Here is a 19,870-nt window from a genome sequence, read left to right as displayed (position 1 = left end):
ATTATGGACGGGCTGCCGAGTGCCGACACAGAGGTAGCCACAGCCGTGAACTACCGCACTGTACTGTGTCTGCTGCTAATATAGACTGGTTGATAAAGAGATAGTATACTACTAATATTATATATACTGGTGGTCAGGTCACTGGTCACTAGTCACACTGGCAGTGGCACTCCTGCAGCAAAAGTGTGCACTGTTTAATTTTAATATAATATTATGTACTCCTGGCTCCTGCTATAACCTATAACTGGCACTGCAGTGCTCCCCAGTCTCCCCCACAATTATAAGCTGTGTGAGCTGAGCACAGTCAGATATATATATACATTGATGCAGCACACTGGGCTGAGCAGTGCACACAGATATGGTATGTGACTGAGTCACTGTGTGTATCGTTTTTTTCAGGCAGAGAACGGATATATTAAATAAAACAAACAACTGCACTGTCTGGTGGTCACTGTGGTCGTCAGTCACTAAACTCTGCACTCTCTTCTACAGTATCACAGCCTCAGGTCAATCTCTCTCTCTCTCTCTCAACCCTAATCTAAATGGAGAGGACGCCAGCCACGTCCTCTCCCTATCAATCTCAATGCACGTGTGAAAATGGCGGCGACGCGCGGCTCCTTATATAGAATCCGAGTCTCGCGAGAATCCGACAGCGTCATGATGACGTTCGGGCGCGCTCGGGTTAACCGAGCAAGGCGGGAGGATCCGAGTCTGCTCGGACCCGTGAAAAAAACATGAAGTTCGTGCGGGTTCGGATTCAGAGAAACCGAACCCGCTCATCTCTACTTAGAACGCACAGTTCTTTTCTGTGCTTTTTCCAGCTTAACTCTTATAATTTTTCTAGTTGGAGGATGAGGGCTTCCATCGTCATGTGAAGGTGAACCACTAGTCATGAACATAGGCCATGGCCTTAGCCGTTCCTTACCACTCCGTGTCGTAAATGGCACATTGGCAAGTTTATGTTTCTCCTCAGACCATTTCAATTTCTTTTTTTGTTTCTTTTTTATTGAACTTTGGCTTTTTGGATTCTACATGCCCTCTACTATCACATTGGGCATTAGCCTTGGCAGACAACGTTGATGGGATTTCATCATCTATGTCATGACTAGTGGTAGCAGCTTCTGCACTAGGAGGAAGTGGTTCTTGAGCTTTCCCTATTTTATCCTCTACATTTTTGTTCACTATTTTTCTGGCGTTATATAACAATATGTGGTACAGGAGAGCGTACCTCTACACCACACAGGGCAAACCCTGTGAAAATTATTTGGATTAAGTATTAATAACCCCTTTATTTGGAGTAAATAATATACACCACCAACTTATATTGCAGCAACACTGGACTGGACTTATACGGAATGATATGGACTTATATGGAATTATAAGGTAGGATCACTGGATTTATACAGCAGTACCGCTGGACATATATGGCAGTATCAAAGGACATATACGGCAGTATCACTGGACATATATACGACAGTATCACTGGACATATACGGCAGTATCTCTGGACATATACGGCAGTATCACTGGACTGGATTTATACGCCAGTACCACTGGAATTATACGGCAGGATCACTGGATTTATACGCCAGTACCACTGGAATTATACAGCAGGATCACTGGAATTATACGGCAGGATCACTGGATTTATATGGCAGTACCGCTGGACATATACAGCAGTATCAATGGACATATATGGCAGTATCACTTGACATATACGGCAGTATCACTGGACATATACGCCAGTACCACTGGAATTGTACAGCAGGATCACTGGAATTATACGGCAGGATCACTGGATATATACGGCAGTACCGCTGGACATATATACGGCAGTATCATTGGACATATACTGCAGTATCACTGGACATATGCGCCAGTATCACTGGACTGGACTTATACGCCAGTACCACTGGAATTATATGGCAGGATCACTGGACTTATACGCCAGTACCACTGGAATTATACGGGAGGATCACTGGAATTATACAGCAGGATCACTGGATTTATACGGCAGTACCGCTGGACATATACGGCAGTATCAATGGACATATTTGGCAGTATCAATGAACATTCACGGCAGTATCACTGGACTGGACTTATATGTCAGTACCACTGGAATTATACGGCAGGATCACTGGACTTATACGCCAGTACCACTGGAATTATACGGCAGGATCACTGGACTTATACGCCAGTACCACTGGAATTATACGGCAGGATCACTGGATTTATACGGTAGTACCACTGGACATATACGGCAGTATCAATGGACATATATGGCAGTATCACTGGACATATACGGCAGTACTGCTGGACATATATACGGCAGTATCAATGGACATATACTGCAGGATCACTGGACATATACGGCAGTATCACTGGACTGGACTTATATGCCAGTACCACTGGAATTATACGGTAGGATCACTGGACTTATACGCCAGTATCACTGGAATTATACGGCAGGATCACTGGATTTATACGGCAGTACCACTGGACATATACGGCAGTATCAATGGACATATATGGCAGTATCACTGGACATATACGGCAGTACTGCTGGACATATATACGGCAGTATCAATGGACATATACTGCAGGATCACTGGACATATACGGCAGTACCACTGGACATAAACGGTAGCACAGGGACACCACCACTGGACTGATGAAGGACAACACAGCACCACTGCAATGGACTGGACTTATACAGCAGCACTGGACATATGGCAGCAGAGGACACCACCACTGTGACTGGACTGATGCAGCACAAGACACCAACACTGGACTGATGCAGCACAACACAGCACCACTGGACTGGACTTATACAGCAGCACTGGACATATGGCAGCAGAGGACACCACCACTGTGACTGGACTGATGCAGCACAAGACACCACCACTGGACTTGTCACAACTGAGGGCCTGAGCTGACGGGAGGCAGCCTCAGTTGTAGGGGCTGAGATGTACCGGAACCTGGGAGGTTGTATCAGACCCCTGGACATGTAAGTAACATGAATAATAACTGCCCGAAGGCGTGACCACGACAACTTAGATAAAAGTCAATGATGTTTATTATGACAACTCCGCATCACAGCAGCAATAAAAGAAAACGTAAAAGTCAGCAAAGAATAAATACAGTTCCTGAGTACTACAGCATGGCAGGAGCCACAGGGCACTGGTAGTGTGAGATAGTTCTTATGATCTTCTAGATGGAAAGTCCTTACCAGGCCCGGCTGTAGCAATGGAGATAACCCAGGATTGTACCAGCTGGTGTTCCAGGAAGAGCTGGGTTGCTGAAGGTAAAACAGCTGCTGTGGATACTGGCTGGAACCAGACTGTTGTTAGCACGGAGTGGATACTGGCTGGAACCAGTTAAATAATAAATGAACTTTGGGAGCGATGAAATGTGAACTGAAATGTAGAACTTGAGAGCGGAGAAATAATAATTCCGGTGGAGAGTGGTAAAGTGTAGAAAGGACACCGGCGCTTTAAGGGAAGCTGTACTCTGCTGGAAGCTGAGGCTGGAAGCAGGTAGTGTTGTAGCTGGAAACAGATGAATCCACAATGGATTGGAGAGTCAGGCTACACCGCAGGTGGAATGCTGGTGCGGGTCTCTATGGTGGAAGTCTTGAGACAGGAGCTGGAACCTGGAAGACAATCATAGAATAGAGACAAACAGGAACTAGGTTTGACAACCAAAGCACTGACGTCTTCCTTGCTCAGGTACAGCTTACTTATACCTGCAGCAAGGAAGGGGTTGGCTAGGCAATTATGCAAATCAACAACACAGACAGCAGATTGGTGGAAATGATCAGATGACAGAATCCAAGATGGCTGCGCCCATGCAGACACTTGGAGGGAAGTTTGGTTTGTAATCCATGTGGTCTGGGAAACAGTAATGGCGGCGCCGGCCACCGGAGACAGGAGACGCCAGGCTGATAGATGCACATTTAACCACGCGGGCACAGCGGAGGCCGCGGCTGATGAAAAGACCACTCTGCATGTGGAAACTCAGGAACAGCGGAATCCGGTCCTGGAACGCTGAGCCCGCCTTAGGAGGCATCTGAAGGGTAAGTAATGGCGTCCAGATACCCGGATCGTGACAGCACCCCCCCCTTTAGGAGTGGCCCCAGGACACTTCTTAGGCTTTAAAGGAAACTTTGCGTGGAAATTTCGGACCAAGGCAGGAGCATGGACGTCAGAGGCATTGGTCCAAGAGCGTTCTTCAGGACCATAGCCCTTCCAGTCAATGAGATACTGAAGTTGACCGTAACGGTGACGTGAGTCCAGGATCTTGGCCACTTCATACTCAACGCCTCGTTGAGTTTGGACTTTCGAAGTTGGTGGAAGTGAGGAATGAAACCGATTCAAGATTAGCGGTTTCAACAGGGAAACATGGAATGTCCTGGGTATTTTTAAGAAGGGAGGTAACTGGAGTCTGTAAGCAACAGGATTGATGACTTGATCAATTTTAAAAGGACCGATGTAGCGAGGTGCAAACTTCATACTGGGAACTCTTAACCTCAAATTCTTCGTGGATAACCATACCCGATCACCCACCTTGAGAGCAGGAACTGCTCGACGCTTCTTATCCGCAAACTTCTTGTACCTGAACGATGCCTTGAGCAGAGCTGATCGTACGCTCTTCCAGATATTGGCAAACTGATGCAAGGTGATATCCACTGCGGGAACAGAAGTTGCTGGAAGCGGTTGGAACTCAGGGACTTTAGGGTGGAATCCAAAGTTGGTGAAGAATGGTGTTGAGGAAGATGAAGAATGATACTGGTTGTTATGACAGAACTCGGCCCAGGGAAGTAATTGAACCCAGTCATCTTGAGAGGAGGACACATAGATGCGGAGGAAGGCCTCCAAGTCCTGATTCACCCTCTCAGTTTGACCATTGGTCTGAGGATGGTAAGCCGTGGAAAACTTTAACTTGACTTGGAGGACTTGACATAAACTTCGCCAGAATTTGGCTGTGAATTGAACTCCTCGATCTGAGATAATTTCTTCTGGAAGACCGTGGAGTCGGAAGATCTCTTGTATGAATACTTGAGCCAACTTGGAAGCTGACGGAAGACCGGTGAGAGGAATGAAGTGTGCCATATTGGTGAACCGGTCAACTACCACCCAGATGGTATTGAACTTGTTGCACATGGGCAAATCTGTAATAAAATCCATCGACAAATGGGTCCATGGTCGACGGGGAACAGATAGTGGAACCAGTTGCCCCGCAGGCGACTGGCGGGATACTTTATGTTGAGCACACTTTGGGCAAGATGCAATAAACTCCAAAACGTCCTTTTTCAGAGTTGGCCACCAATAGGACCTAGAGATAAACTCCAGGGTTTTTTGGATACCTGTATGTCCGGCAAAACGGGAAGCATGGGCCCAATGCATGAGCTTCTTCCTTAGTGTCGGCTTCACAAAACTTTTCCCTGATGGGGGCGTAGAGTCCATCCCTACCGTGGAGAATGCCAACGGATTTATAATAGGATGCTTGTCTGAAGACTCTGACTCATTTTCTTGCTCCCATGAGCGGGAAAGGGCATCGGCCTTGCGATTCTGAGAGCCCGGACAGAACTGGAGTTTAAAGTCGAACCTGGAAAAGAAAAGTGCCCATCTGGCCTGACGAGGGTTGAGACATTGTGCGCCTTTTAGATATAGAAGGTTCTTGTGGTCTGTAAGGATGGTGATTGAATGAGAAGCTCCCTCCAACAGATATCTCCACTCCTCTAGAGCGAGCTTGATGGCTAGCAACTCCTGGTCGCCAATGGCATAGTTGCGCTCCGCTGGGGAGAACTTCCGTGAGAAGAAACTGCAAGGATGTAAATGACCATCTTTAGCCCTCTGAGATAACACCGCTCCTACTCCAACGGAGGAGGCATCCACCTCTAAGATGAAAGGAGAGTCGATGTCAGGCTGTTTCAGGACAGGTGCAGAGATGAACCTCTGTTTTAAAAGATGAAAAGCTTGCATGGCTTCTTCAGACCACTTGGACGGGTTAGCACCCTTCTTGGTGAAAGCAGTAATAGGCGCCACAATGGTGGAAAAGTCTCGTATAAACTTTCGGTAATAATTGGCGAACCCTAAGAACCTCTGGACCCCTTTGAGGGTTAAGGGTACCGGCCAATTCTGGATTGCTTGTAGTTTCTCAGGATCCATCTCTAGTCCGGAACCGGACACAATGTACCCTAGAAACGGAATGGACTTGACTTCAAAGACGCATTTCTCTAATTTGCAGTAGAGATGATTGACACGGAGACGGGACAGAACCTCCTTTACCCAGAAACGATGTTCCTCTAAATCGTTGGCAAAAATGAGGATATCATCTAGATAGACCACGACATGACGGTATAGAATGTCTCTGAAGATCTCATTGACGAAATGCTGGAAGACAGCTGGAGCATTGCTCAATCCGAAGGGCATGACGAGGTACTCATAATGTCCGTCACGGGTGTTAAATGCGGTCTTCCACTCGTCACCCTCACGGATCCGGATGAGATTGTATGCACCTCTCAGGTCCAGCTTTGTAAAGATGGTAGCTCCGCTAACTCTGTCAAAGAGCTCAGTAATCAGGGGTAAAGGATAGCGGTTCTTGATGGTAATGTCGTTCAAACCTCTGTAGTCGATGCACGGCCGCAGACAACCATCTTTCTTCTTTACAAAAAAGAAGCCTGCGCCGGCTGGAGAAGAAGAAGGTCGAATGAACCCCTTTGCTAGGTTCTCTTTAATGTATTCCTCCATAGAATGTGTCTCGGGGAGAGACAACGGATAAGTTCGGCCTCGAGGTGGAACCTTCCCTGGAACGAGATCAATCGGGCAGTCCCATTCTCTATGAGGAGGAAGGATATCAGCAGAAGCTTTACTGAACACATCCGTGAAATCTTGATATGGAGGAGGTGGAACATCAGACGACCTGGGGGAGGAAGAACAGACAGGCAACACTTTAAACAAACATGTCTTAGTACAGGAGGAACCCCATGCCAGGATTTGCGTAGTCGTCCAATCAATTGTAGGATTGTGAAGACGGAGCCATGGAAGGCCCAGGACCACAGGATGTGTGGCTCTTGGAATCACTAAAAATGAAATAAGTTCGGAATGAAGAACTCCCACTCTCAGACGAACTGGTAGAGTCCTTAGAGAAATAACTGTATCAAAAATTTTACTGCCATCCACAGCAGTTAAGGAAAAGGACGAAGGAAGTCTCTCGGTGGGTAGGGACCACCGTTTAACATAGGCTTCAGTAATAAAGTTCCCAGCTGCTCCGGAATCCAGGAGGGCAATGACGTTCTGATAACGTTGAGCAACTTGAAGCGAGACTGGGAGGTTACAATCTTGAGGAGATGGAGAGGAGATCATTACTCCTAGCCGGCCCTCTCCTTGGCGAGCTAGGATTTGGAGTTTCCCGGACGTTTGGGACAGGCATTAATGGTGTGAGACGGAGCTGCACAATACAGACAGAGAAACTCGGAGAGACGTCTTCGGCGCTCAGCAGGAGTTAAACGGGAACGGCCAATTTGCATGGGTTCATCTGTAGTTGGTGACAGTTGGCGAGGAGGAGGAGTAGAAGATTTTGGAGCAGATGATCTTCCACGCTCAGTTGCTCTCTCTCTGAAACGTAAGTCAACTTTCGTACAAAGTGAGATTAGCTCATCTAACTTGGAGGGTAAGTCTCTGGTAGCCAACTCATCTTTAATACGCTCGGATAAACCATGCCAGAATGCAGCATACAGGGCCTCGTCGTTCCATGCCAGTTCGGATGCCAGGATCTGGAACTGTATAAGATATTGTCCTACAGTACGTGATTCCTGGCGTAAACGGAGAATCTCAGACGAAGCTGAAGTTACCCTGCCTGGCTCGTCGAAGATGCGCCTGAATGTTGACACAAATGCAGTGTAAGAAGATAGCAGGGTGTCGGACCTCTCCCATAACGGTGATGCCCAATCAAGGGCTGAGCCACTGAGAAGAGAAATAATGTAGGCAATTTTTGTACGGTCACTGGGAAAATTGCCAGGTTGTAGCTCAAACTGAATCTCACACTGGTTGAGAAATCCCCTGCAGAATCTTGGAGATCCGTCAAATTTTGCTGGCGTTGGAAGATGAAGACGTGGAGCAGAAATGGGTAAGGTGGGTGGGGTTATAGCTGGAGTCACTGTGGTTGACGCACCAGACGCGCCTGATCCACGGAGAGTTGTCTGAATCCCATCCAGCCGAGTAGAGAGATCCTGGAGACAGCGGATGATGTGGCCCTGTGCAGCCTCCTGATGTTCTAGTCGGGCTGCCAGTTCTTGCATCTGCCTGGCCGCTTGATCCTGGTCTCCGGCTGGATTCATTAGGTCAGTGCTTACTGTCACAACTGAGGGCCTGAGCTGACGGGAGGCAGCCTCAGTTGTAGGGGCTGAGATGTACCGGAACCTGGGAGGTTGTATCAGACCCCTGGACATGTAAGTAACATGAATAATAACTGCCCGAAGGCGTGACCACGACAACTTAGATAAAAGTCAATGATGTTTATTATGACAACTCCGCATCACAGCAGCAATAAAAGAAAACGTAAAAGTCAGCAAAGAATAAATACAGTTCCTGAGTACTACAGCATGGCAGGAGCCACAGGGCACTGGTAGTGTGAGATAGTTCTTATGATCTTCTAGATGGAAAGTCCTTACCAGGCCCGGCTGTAGCAATGGAGATAACCCAGGATTGTACCAGCTGGTGTTCCAGGAAGAGCTGGGTTGCTGAAGGTAAAACAGCTGCTGTGGATACTGGCTGGAACCAGACTGTTGTTAGCACGGAGTGGATACTGGCTGGAACCAGTTAAATAATAAATGAACTTTGGGAGCGATGAAATGTGAACTGAAATGTAGAACTTGAGAGCGGAGAAATAATAATTCCGGTGGAGAGTGGTAAAGTGTAGAAAGGACACCGGCCCTTTAAGGGAAGCTGTACTCTGCTGGAAGCTGAGGCTGGAAGCAGGTAGTGTTGTAGCTGGAAACAGATGAATCCACAATGGATTGGAGAGTCAGGCTACACCGCAGGTGGAATGCTGGTGCGGGTCTCTATGGTGGAAGTCTTGAGACAGGAGCTGGAACCTGGAAGACAATCATAGAAGAGAGACAAACAGGAACTAGGTTTGACAACCAAAGCACTGACGTCTTCCTTGCTCAGGTACAGCTTACTTATACCTGCAGCAAGGAAGGGGTTGGCTAGGCAATTATGCAAATCAACAACACAGACAGCAGATTGGTGGAAATGATCAGATGACAGAATCCAAGATGGCTGCGCCCATGCAGACACTTGGAGGGAAGTTTGGTTTGTAATCCATGTGGTCTGGGAAACAGTAATGGCGGCGCCGGCCACCGGAGACAGGAGACGCCAGGCTGATAGATGCACATTTAACCACGCGGGCACAGCGGAGGCCGCGGCTGATGAAAAGACCACTCTGCATGTGGAAACTCAGGAACAGCGGAATCCGGTCCTGGAACGCTGAGCCCGCCTTAGGAGGCATCTGAAGGGTAAGTAATGGCGTCCAGATACCCGGATCGTGACAGGACTGATGCAGCACAACACAGCACCACTGGACTGGACTTATACAGCAGCACTGGACATATGACAGCAGAGGACACCACCACTGTGACTGGACTGATGCAGCACAACACACCACCACTGGACTGATGCAGCACAACACAGCACCACTGGACTGGACTTATACAGCAGCACTGGACATATGGCAGCAGAGGACACAACCACTGTGACTGGACAGATGCAGCACAAGACATTACCACTGAGGACACTGAGTACGGAGACACGTCCTCTCTGTACACTCTCCAATGCTGGAGTGAAAATGGTGGGGATGCGCTGCTCCTTATATGGAATCCAAATCCCGCGAAAATCCGACAGCAGGATGATGAAATTTTGCTTCGTTCTGGTTTCCGAGTCAGGCGGGAAAAGCCTGACTCGGATCGGGGCTCGTGACGTGAAGTCCGTGGGGGTTCGGTTCTCTGGGAACCGAACCCGCTCATCTCTAGTTATAAGGCACAATGATCAGGGGCATTTTAACAGAGGAGGAGGCCCATATGCAACCTCCTCCGTCTGGGCCCCCTGCTCTGTAGCCAGCGCCTGGTAACTGCAATAGAATCTGAGCACTAAAGGCACACAGATTCTAATGCGCATGCGCAAATCTTTGGGTTAATGGCACTGTGGCCATTTTCCCAGAGATTTCCTTACTGCGCATGTGCAAAACTCTGGGAAAATTGTGATAGATGCTGCCGCCGGCAGGGGACTCCGGAGAGGTGAGTATTGAAAACATGGGTGCAGGGTGCGCAGCGAGGGCCCCCCTTGACACTGCACCCATTATAGATACGCCACAATTATCCCTATGGCTACATTCTTTTTCACATAAGGTTTCTTGTTGATACTTGTATGGAACCACCGGTAAAACACAACACATAAGTAAGCCCTGAAATGAATCAGGTCTATTCATCAACAAGTGGATCTTACTCACTGCTGTGGGGCTCATTTACATTTGGATGTAAGTCGTTTTTATGACACGCCTCCTAAATGTAGCAGTACACGTCTGAAGTTCAGATTACGCTGTCCTGAGAGGGCGAATCTGAACTCCCTGGAGAAACAAAAAGCTGAGCTTTCTGTACTTTCATGAAGCTCACTAAAGTATGGTGGTGCGATTCAGGCATGGAGTGGGGGTGACATTGGAGAAGTCAGGAACTTCTCTACAGTAACCCAATTCATGAATATCCCAAAAGCAGGGAAAAGTGGGAAACAGGGATTTTCTCTGCTTTATGAATAGACACCATAGATCCTTTGTGCTCTCTACCCAGCTGACCTGATCTGTACACACACAACCATAGGTCCACACATGCACTAATAATAACTTGACAAGTGAGGGGACTGAAAACGTTCCTGTACACTGCGGTAAGGTGGCCATAGGCCTCACCTGCTTGCGCCATCTTAAAATGGCGCTAGCAACTGACTACAAGCCCAGAAACAATAAATTTTTTGGAGACTGGTAAATTCATTCAGTTCACTTGTGGTACCCCGACAGAGACAATGGGGCACTTACCCATATTAATATATGTGAAGGGACTGTAATAAAGTGTAGACTCTACTAAGGGGTTATTACAGTCCAGGCTGAGGTTCTTAGGTATAGTAAATGTAGTAGATAATTGCAAACTTTCACACCGCCTGAGGTGGGTCGCACCTGGGAGCCTGACACGGGTGTTTCCTGCGTGCTGCCCACCTCAGGCCCCTCGCCGCTGCTGTCCCCACCTCTGCATATTGCTGGGTTGGTAATGTCAGCAGTGATGCGACAGGGGCGGCGCTCAGAGATTACATGATCTCCAAGTGCCCCCTGTCCACACAGAGTCAACGGGAAACGGGTTGCATCGACCCGGCTTCCCGTTCACACAGCACAACGGACCAGGTTGAACATGTGTTCAACTCTGCTCGCTACTCGAGTTGGAATACCTGGTCGCTCGACATGGATTATTCAAACTGGGCCCTTTCAGACCGCACAGCAACACAAGTTATGTGCACTCATGTGCAATAAACCGTGTTAAAAAAACCTGGCGATCTAAAAGGGATATTAATAAAACTTTGAGGAAGTTTAAGAGCTATAGCTATAGTTCTCTGCTGCAGGAGCAGACCCCCTTACCTCTCTGTTACATATAGTAGTAACATAGTTGGTGAAGTTGAAAAAAGACCAGTAGTCCATCGAGTTCAACCTGAATTATATTGTATTCCCTATTCTATTCTGGTTAAAGGCTATATCCTCGTATATCTTTTTCCATTAGAAATTTGTGTAACCCAATTTTAAACGCATTGACTGAGTCCGCCATTACAACCTTCTCTGGCAGTGTATTCCATATTCGTATTGCCCATACAGTGAAGAATCCCTTCCTGCGCTGAGTATGACATTTCCTCTCCTCAAGCCTTGGCGGGTGTCCGTGCGTTTTGTGTAGAGGTCTCTTAATAAACAACTCACCTGATAGCTCCGCATATTGCCCCTTTATATATTTGTAAATATTAATCATACTGTATCTCCTCTTAGTCATCTCATTTTTAGTGTAAACATATCTAACTTAGAAATTCTCTCCTCATAGTCCAATGTCTCCAACCCCTTAATCAATTTGGTAGCTCGCCTCCGAGCCTTTTCAAGTTCTAATATGTCTCTTTTATAGTGTGGTGCCCAAAACTGTACACAATACTCAAGATGTGGCCGTACCAACGACGTAGGATTACGCTCTCATCTCTTCTCTCAATTACCCTTTTAATGCATGCTAACACCTTATTTGCCTATGTTGCTGCACTTTGACATTGTGTGTTGCTGCTAAATTACTATCAATGAACACCCCCAAATCCTTTTCTAATACAGTTTCCCCTATATTTTCTCCATTTAATTGGTAGGCTGCATGTTTATTCTTAGTCCCAAAGTTCATAACTTTACATTTTTCCACATTAAACCTCATACACCATTTCGTTGCCCAAACTTCCAGTTTAAATAAATCGCTTTGAAGAGACTCCACACCCACATCTGACTTGATTAACCTTCATATTTTAGTATTGCCTGCAAAAATTGACGCTGTGCTTTCAAGTCCTTCTACTAGATCATTTATAAATATGTTAAACAATAGTGGCCCCAGCACAAAACCCTGCGGTGTTCCACTGATTACTGTTATCAATCCAATTACTCACCCATGTACAAATAGTGTTTCCTATACCGAGCTCCCTTAATTTGAAAATCTGCCTCCTGTGTCGAAAGCTTTTGCAAAATCCAGATAGACCACATCTACTGCATTACCCTGGTCAAGATTGTCGCTTACTGTCGCATAGAAGCTAATCAAATTAGTTTGGCATGACCTATTTATCACAACACCATGCTGGTTCTTATTAATAGCATGCAAGTTCTTCAAGGAATTCTGTATGCTGTCCCTTAGTATACTTTTAAATAGTTTCCCCACTATTGATGTCAGACTAACCGGTCTATAGTTACCAGGATGAAGTTTAATACCCTTTTTAAATATTGGGACTACCTATGCTATACTACAGTCCTTTGGTACCATGCCTGATGTAAGTGAATCAGTGAAAAATCAGATACAGTGGCCTTGCTATTTCAGCGTTTAGCTCCATCAGAACCCTAGGATGAAGTCCATCTGGACTAGGAGATTTATTAGTCTTAATTCTTTTTTAATCACTCACAGACTACTTTCTCAGACAGATAAGTATTAAGCAATGGTCCTTTATCATTACTATTTTTATTGTTACTCACTAATCCGGTCTGGTCCTTTCTAGTAAACACTGATGAAAAAAATGTGTTCAATATTTCAGCTTTTTCTTTGTCGTCATTTATCAAGAATCCCAGTTCGCTTTTTAATGGTCCTATATTCTCTTTATTTAGCCTCTTACAATTTATGTACTTAAAGAATTTTTTAGGGTTAGTTTTACTATACTTAGTGATTCGCTTTTCGTTTTCTATTTTAGCTGCTCTGATTTCCTTTTAGCATTTTTTGTTACATTCCTTGTAATACTGGAATGACTCCGCCTTCTCATCTGATTTGAAAGCTTTGAATGTTCACCTCTTTTTATCCATTTCTTTTTTTACCTTTTGTTTAACCATATATGTTTGAATTTAATACTCTTATTTTTACTGCCCATAGGTATGCACTTATGGGTATATTTGTCTAGCATCATTTTAAAAACATCCCATATTTCAGCAGTGTTCTTTCCCTGAAACAAAGTTCCCCAATCTAAGTCCTTAAGTGTATGTTTCAGCATGTTAAAATTAGCTTTTTTAAAGTTAAGAGTCTTAGTTGTACCCTTAGAGTGCTGCTTTTAAAAGCTAGTGTCGAATGTGATCTTATTATGATCACTGTTACCCAAGGTCTCACCTACTGTGGTATTCTCTATTATTTCCATGTTGTTAGTTAGTACTAGGTCCAGTATAGTCCATACGGGTGGTCTTCTGTATGCCGAATGTCGGGATCCCGGCGCACAGTATACCGGCGCCGGAATCCCGACACCCGGCATACCAACAACTATTCTCCCTCGTGGGGGTCCACAACCCCCCTGGAGGGAGAATAAAATAGTGTGGCGCGTGTAGCGCGCCACCGTGCCCGCAAGGGGCTCCTTTGCGCTCGCCACGCTGTCGGTATGCTGGCGCTCGGCCTCCCGGCGCCGGTATGCTGGGCGCCGGGAGCCCGAGCGCCGGCATACCGTACGACACCCGTCCATACTCTGGTTGGTTCTTCGACTATTTGCGACAAATAGTTATCTTTTAGCATATTTAAGAGCCTTTTACCCCTAGCTGTATCACATGATTCGCTGGCCCAATTTATGTCCGGATAATTAAAGTTCCCAATGATTAGGATGTCCCCCAGCCCTGTAGCTTTCTCGATTTGCATCAAGAGTTGCACTTTCTCAGTCACACTAATATCAGGTGGTTTATAACATGTCTCCATTAAAAGCTTTTTTGTACATTTCTTTCACATAGAAATTTCAACCCATTATGTTTCCACAATATCTCCAGTTACCTCATAAATAACCTCCTTTAAGTATGGTTTTAGAAATGGTTTAACATAAAGACACACCGCCCCCTCTTTTAGTAGCCCTGTCTCTCCTGAAAAGAGTATAACCCTCCAAGTTAGCTGCCCAATCGTGAGAATTATCCCACCATGTCTTCGTGATACCTATAATATCGTATTGGTCCTTCATTACAAGCATTTATAATTCCCCAATTTTGCCTGAAAGGCTTCTTGCGTTTGCAATCATACACTTTAGGGTAGTAATACCCTTATCTATTTGTCTATTCATTGGTATCCTTTCCCTTCTTACTTTAGTATTCCCTGATTTTCCAATTCTTGCTGTTCTGCCAATCCCCCCTTCTTCACCCCATTATACTTAATACCTCCTCTCTTGCTGCACTCACTAATGATCCCGTAGCATCTTTATAATACCTCCCCCCAGACATCTAGTTTAAAAGCTCCTCCAACCTTCTATCTGTCCCCCAGCGCTGTCTCCTCCTCATTCAGGTGCAATCCATCGAGACAAAAAAAGATGGCGCCTGACTGAGAAGTCTGCCCAGTGTTCCAGGAACACAAACCGTTCTTTCCTACACCAGTCTCTAAGCCACACATTTACCTCCCTAATCTCCCTCTGCCTCCCTGGGCTAGTGCGTGGCACAGGTAATATTTCAGAGAATATTACCTTAGATGTCCTTGCCTTAAGTTTCTGGCCTAAGTCCCTACAGTCTTTCTGAAGGACATCCCACCATACCACTAAAGGTGGGTACACACTGGAAGATGTATCTGCAGATCAATTGATCTGCAGATATATCTGTGGACGGATCGGGCAGTCTGTTGAGCAAACACACTGCCCGATCCGTTGGGGACTGACATCATGAACTGGCGGGCGTGTACACACGCCCACCCAGTTCAGCTGTCAATCACCGCCAGCCGCCGCAGCATGTGTACGGGCAGTTGGCCGACCACCGTACACACACAGCGACGCACCAATATATCAGTAGATATATTGGCCATCGGCTGTGCTGCGGGGCCGACGTGATACATCTGTGAACGACGGAGTTCACAGACGTATCGGCAGTACACACTGGCCGACGGACCCGCGATATATCGGCCGTTCACGAGAACGGCCGATATATCGTCCAGTGTGTACGGGCCTTAACTGTAGTATCAAGAAGATGAAAAGAACCTACATATAGTAAGTGAGCAAACCATATAGGCCTGGTAAGGTTTGGTAGCATTTCACTGCACTTACACACCATCTAGCTGGGTGCCCCACACTGTTCACAGAATGGGGGAGATTCAAAAGCTTGAAAAGTCAGTTGGGAGTCTTTTTCCCCCTATCTAATAGACAGGAAAAAACAGACACCCAACTGACTTTTCAAACATTTGAATCTCCCCCAAAGAATTGTTTAGACCAGTGGTTTCCAAACTTTTTGGAATCATGGCGCCCTAGAATATCAGAATCTTTTTCACGGCACCCCTAGACCAAAAATTTCTTATTGAGAAATTTAGAAAGAAATATTACATTAAGTGGGTGAGGGACAAGATTTGCTTCTGTTTGTCCACATATTTTATGACTGGCAGCCACCAGCACTGGTTTTGCCTATTATATTGACCATGAATAATTTGAATTGGTCCTGGACCACCAACCCAGGGCACCCCAGGTAGCCACGGCACACAGTTTGGGAATCCCTGGTTTAGACGGTAGCATTGGTGGCTCCAGAGGAGGGGCTGCAGGTCAGTTAAAATTTCAAGCCACACAAACTGTCATTTCAAACTGACTCACTGGCAGTTGGTTTGGCTCCCCTATTTGACCTTTGTATAATGTCCACATGTATATATTACTGCACCTGTGTATCCTGTGTATAATGTCCATATGTATATACTGCTGCACCTGTGTATAATGCCCATATGTATATACTGCTGCACCTGTGTATAATGTCCACATGTATATACTGCTGCACCTGTGTATAATGCCCACATGTATATACTGCTGCATATATCGTGTGTAAATCTGGCTCTGGTACTAGCCAGGGCCTCCACAGCTTTGTACCTCACCACACATCCCTGGTCAAAGTAGAAGATATCTGTGATTTCTCCTGCTTTAGCCTATTGATAAATAGCCACAAATTTGCCTTCATCATGTAGAAAAAGACGCTTGCATATGATTCAAGGCAAATATATGTTTAATAAATAGGCTTTATGAGTTTCCATAGTATTTACTCATAGAAGAAAAAATTAAATATGTGCTGGAACTATTCTCATCATGAGATGTGTACTAGACTTCAGTAGGTAATACTTTTGGAACAACGCATTTTGCAGAGTTATGTGAACTCTGTTTTATAGTCACAGAAAACAAATGTTGTCTTCAAAATAAGTGCAGTAAACTGTTAGTATACATTAAGTATGAGGGGCATAGGGTTAAGTAGTTATAAACTAGATACAGATTACAACCTTTAAACGTTTGCAATGTGGGTATATAGTACTGTAGCTATTTCTTTCCCAATACTTTATCTGTTGCCGATATCAGTTTGCCTACTAATAGTATGTGCTTCCCCCCAAACAGCATCATGGAGGCGCAGAAAGTGTAATAGTATAGGATGAGACCCAACTACTGTCAACTCTGAATTGGTGCAAAATTAAGTGCTTTTTTGTACAAAAAAAACAGCTGGTGCATTTCACACAGCAAAGGCTGCCTTATCCGCTGCTTTGTGTTATTTAAATAATCCCACTCCATAAAAGGAACTAGGCTACTCAGCTTTATATGGAAAAGGGAACTGTCAGGCACAAAGAAAGGAGCTGGGTGCTGTGGGCGGCAGTACCATCTTAAAATCTAGGGCCTAATTCACACCTGATTGGTCCTCTGCAAATTTGCAGAGGTCTGCGATCAGATAGTCGCTGCCCATAGAGAGTGAAACCCCGTCCTTGCAAGTGTGTGAATGCATGCGTACGCCGTGCGAAAACCTTGCCAGACAGCGGACACCTGCAAATCTGTTCACAACTACTCACTCACCATCTAATGTTTTTTACAGTCTGTGCAGTCTGTGTTTAGCCCAGGACTTACTCCTACAGTGTGAAAGAAACGGGCTGATCGGGGCCGAAGCTGATGTCACGCACCCCCCCTAAAAACGCTTGGGCGCGCCTGCGTTTTTCCTGAAATGCCCAGATAACGTCCAGTTGTCACCCCCAAATGCCCGCTTTCTGTCAATCAGCCTGCGTTCGCCTAGCGATAATAAAAAAAACACAGGATTTTTTCTCTGTTTGGCGTCGTGCCTGCGCATTGCTGTGCATACATATGCGCAGTAATTCGATAATCGGTCACTGTGCAATTTCGCACAACAGCGATCAGGTCTGAATTAGGCACACTGGGCAGCAGCCCATGACCGTACAATTCTTGGGGTCTTCCAGCAGGCGTCATACATTAAGAGGGAAGTCCAGGAGCAGAGCATTGTGTCCCTCCTGGAGAGGGTCATGTTGGGAGGTATACATTCTGATAAATCAAGTAGACTATTACATCAAAGTTGCAGTGCTAGCATAATCTTGAAGGTATCAGTATCACAGCAGTCAAATCAGGGGAAAAATCATTGGTCCCCCTTCTGCAGCTTCTCAGAGACCAGCAGAATAGTGTTCGGGGGGGTGGAGTGAAGTTTGTACGTTTGCAATCAGCTCCAGTGGCAAATGCAGGATTTCTAGAGGGGGCTTTCCAAATGCAGTACACAATCTCCCACTATGCGGAACGTTGGAGCAATTGTGGGAGTCTGGGGGAGCGTTAGAAGAACCTAGTAAAGACCCTGGATATTAATGTATACTGTATGGAATATAGTATTAATATTTAACACTATAGATGGTCTATAGTATAGGCTGCATCACACATTTAAATAATATAAATAAGTGGTCAGGAAAAAGATTAAACATACCATAATAAATAAATAAATATTACAAACATAATAGAACTAGTCTTGCACTTTATAAGCACTGATTCTCCCACCTCATGGTAAGGCTCCTGTCTTTTCTTCCTGGTAGCTACTCTCTTGTCCAGTGTACTGATTGAGGATTCACACAGAAAACTCGGTAGAAGATGATGCTACCACTGGGCATGTGCAGCAGCTCTGCTCTGTCCCTTAAACTGCATTATGTGGTGGTAGCTCTAGTTATCGTCTTATATACCATTGCTATTGTTTTCATAATTTGAGCCACTTGCCAAGAGGAGGGGGGTTTATGGGCAACCAACCAGACCCCCCTCCCCCCCGCGTTTGCCTATGAGCTCATGTGCTCCAGAGTGCCATTGCATAGCAATCGGGGGAGCAAAACCGGCAGTGATGTAGGTGGTGGCAGACCACTATATCACAAGCTGGGGTGGACATGAAGGAGGAAATTAGACCATCATATATGCAATGCAGGATGGATTTCCTTTTAAAATCCCATATTCCAACAGTACATTAAAAAGTAACTGCACAAACAACACATCCAAGACATGACAGATACAAGTCGGTGGTGGTCACACCCTCCAGTACTAAAAATTCTACAACTGGGCAATCGGCAAGTCTAAACGTATGGACCTAAATAAATCATGATAACTTCCTACTTCTAAATGACCAGAAGAAAATGCATTTCAAATTTATTACACAGTATAACGAACTATAGCTTCAAAACAAAGAAAATGAGGAATACTGGAACATTCTCAAAAGTGATAAATACAAAGACCCCCTGCTTGTAGGCAGACCTCACACAACACACAGAGAAGTAAAAGACCTACAGGGACTACTCAACACCAACAATAACACAGATACTGTAAATGAAGAAAAAAAAAAAAAAACAATAAAGGGTTCAGTGCTGACGTTGCACCAGCTGTGTCTTGCAAAAACAAAGTCATTAAAAAACACAAATATGTACATCCAAAACAACTGGAGGATAATAGAAACCAACCTGCAAATCCAAAACCAGACGCGTGATAGAATATATTAATAACAAGCCCTAAATGCGTAGATGAAATACAAAAAGATTGGAAACCAGATTTATGTACAAACGGTAAAGATTGTTCCAAACTGTCTAAACATTCAATCTATCTCAAAATCATGTAACATGTATCTAAAAAACATATAAAAAATATGACAATATCTTACACAACACACAGCAAAAACTCTAATCCATGCCCTCATTATATCCCGCATTGATTATTGCAAAAGTCTTTTTACTGGTCTGGCCAAGAAAAGAGACTCTTACAACAATTCTGGCATTCGGGACGATATATTGGGTGAAATCGGGCATTTTGGGTGTGTATCCGATCCGATCTGATGCGCGTTCCTGTGAGCATCGGGTCGGATACTC

Source organism: Pseudophryne corroboree, chromosome 1 (assembly GCF_028390025.1).
Source record: "Pseudophryne corroboree isolate aPseCor3 chromosome 1, aPseCor3.hap2, whole genome shotgun sequence".
NCBI classification, from domain to species: domain Eukaryota; kingdom Metazoa; phylum Chordata; class Amphibia; order Anura; family Myobatrachidae; genus Pseudophryne; species Pseudophryne corroboree.
Note: the sequence above shows the minus strand (reverse complement) of the source record.